This window comes from Babylonia areolata, chromosome 5 (genome assembly GCF_041734735.1).
Source record: "Babylonia areolata isolate BAREFJ2019XMU chromosome 5, ASM4173473v1, whole genome shotgun sequence".
Taxonomy (NCBI): domain Eukaryota; kingdom Metazoa; phylum Mollusca; class Gastropoda; order Neogastropoda; family Buccinidae; genus Babylonia; species Babylonia areolata.
In genome coordinates, this window is record NC_134880.1 from 26,386,967 (window position 1) to 26,389,850 (window position 2,884).

A 2,884-nucleotide genomic window follows, 5' to 3' on the forward strand; every position below is an offset into this window, starting at 1 on the left:
ATCGATTTATGGGGCGGAGGTATGGTTACCTTACCAAGTCAAACCGGATGATTCTTTCGATTTAGCACATCTTTTTGACGACTGCTTATCGAATAAGTTTCCACATGAAAAATTACACATTAAATTCTGTAAGCAATTACTTGGAGTACACAAAAAAGCTATGGTGCTTCCTGTGTTAGGTGAACTGGGCAGATTCCCAATAAGTTTAAAGATAATGTGCCAAATTATTACATATTGGATTCACATTATTCAATTACCAGAAACTTCCCTCATCAACAAAATATATAAGTCCATGTACCAACAAGAAAATACAACTTCCCCCTGGTTGATTTTTGTTAAAAAGATACTCGAAATTATAGGCCTTGATCACATTTGGAAAAATCAATTCACATTCAACGTACATAGACTGAAATACGTCGTGTATAAAAAATTAGAAAATGAATATATCAAATACTGGAAAGAGAAAAGAGAAAAAACATTAAAGCTAAAATTTTACAATACGATTGTAGCAGAATACAAAACTGAAACCTACCTTTTAAATATATCAGATACAAAACACAGACAAGCTTTAACGAAACTCAGAATAAGCGCGCATGACCTAAAGATTGAGAAAGGTAGATATTTAAATATTCCACAAGAAGACAGATTGTGCAACAAATGTAACATCCTGGAAGACGAAATCCATCTTCTTGATCATTGTATTAAATATGAAACCTTAAGGCAACAATTTTTAAAGGATATTCAAAATTTGAATAACACAGGACATATTCCCAGTCAGGTGATGCTAACAGATGATGAATATATACAAACAAGATTAGGAAAATTTGTGTATGAATGCTGCTGCAATTTACCGCATTAACTGATTGATAAATTGTGTGTTTTTCATTCGTTCATTCATTTACCATTGCAATTGTGTCTTATAAACCTTCCGGTTTCATGACAATAAAATCTATTCTATTCTATTCTATTCTATTCTATTCTATTCACACTGACTGACATACACACACTGTGACACACACACACACACACACACACACACACACACACACACACACACACACACACACACACACACACACATTAAAGGCATGCGAGGAATGACATGAAGCGTATAATCCACACTCCTACTCGGAAAAGTAAAATTGAAAAACTATGCAGAATGACCCGAATCTCGAATTAGCTTTGCATGGGTGACAGGGGGAAGGGAGGCTATATACGGAAATTTCTACTTTGATCGACACTGAATGAATGAATGAATGAACGTCGGTCGTGTACCTGTAGGCCTTTGCACCCGAAAGGGGCACACACCTGAACCGTACAAATGCCAAAACAAAACTACAGCAAACAAAAACACACGCACGCACATACACACTACTGAACACATCACACAGACACCACAGAGACAAAACGTACACACACACACACACACACACACACACACACACACACACACACACACACACACACACACACACACACACACACACACACACAATGAACACATTGGTATTCGAGCGGTCTACGTCAACTGACCTAGATTTCCCACCATATTTTCTTCTCTATTTCTTTCAGAATTATGCCATTCAAATACAATTTTCACATGTATTAGAACACAGCAAAAATACTATAAACCATTTTACACATAATAATATCCTACAAAAAACCACAGCACATAAATCAATCAAACGATAAAGTTTTTTGATCTCTCGATCCTTGACTGAGAGTGCTGTTCGAACGCCCGCCATTTTGTTTTTAATTTCGATTCAGAAAAATAACAAAATACACATCGAATACAACACAAACAGAACAACAGACGGATGCTATAGGCATGCAGAATAGTGAGTGAATGCACAATTTGATTTCGAAGACAAATAAAACCTGTTTATATCCGATTCGGAGACAAACAAAGTGACAAGCCATGCTGGTCCCCATTTCTCTGATATTGCCCACCCAGACAAACAAACTTATACACGCACCTGATACGAAATACTGCGCACAAAAGCATTCATATAAGAATATTGTCGAATAATAAGCATGCTTTATTCATTTATGTACACACATTACTTCGAACAAAGCTGTGTATTGAGAATAAATATTCGACGGACTGAGGCCTGTAAATACAACGCCATTACCAACGAAACAGATTGTCTCGGTAAAGGGACAAAAACAGTTATGAACAGGCCTTAAATTCTGTCACTATGTTAAAATCAATCACACCATCTTGTTTGCCTTGTCGAATATCTATTAAAATACAGTACATAGGTTAGAGTTCAAACGCAAATGTACAAAAACCAGTGGTCGGAAACCTTTAGTAAGCGTAAAGAGAGAAAGGGGACAATGGCAGGTGGGTTCAATTTTGTGTTTTGTGGTGCCCAGAAAACTGCTTTATACTCGCTCCAGGTACCAAATGGAAACAAACAGCTTACACGAATGGCTAGATTAATGTTCCAAAAAAATATTTTTTAACATATCATCATTGGCAATATCGAAATTCTAAGTGAAATGAATAATTTCGTGCAACGAACTCGTTTCAGTTGGTCACAAAAAAGAGCTTTATTTCAAGATTTCTTTTCACCAAGAGTAAACACAGTCCCGCAATATGCATCAAAAGAAAGAACATTTATCGACGATTCTGGTGATATGCAATGTGTGGGTGTTGTTGTTGTTTTCGGTGAAATAAAAGCCCTGAAATAAACACTAACAAACACAACTTTGCCAAATCGAGGCCTCGCGAGGGCCAGTTTGCTTGCAGCCACGTGGCGCTGGCTTTGCAGTTCGCTCGCGCTGGATAAATAAGGTTCGGCTGGCTGAGGTTTTCATTCGCTCTTTTGCTCAGCTAGCAAGCAGATCTCTCCGCTACCAGCCACAACGCTCTACACCATGT

At 37.4% G+C, this 2,884-nt stretch overlaps 1 pseudogene; it reads left to right on the plus strand.

Annotated features, from left to right (window-relative positions):
- The first annotated feature begins 2,880 nt into the window (after window positions 1–2,880).
- Window positions 2,881–2,884, plus strand: part of LOC143282238 (histone H5-like) — a 577-nt pseudogene continuing 573 nt past the window's right edge.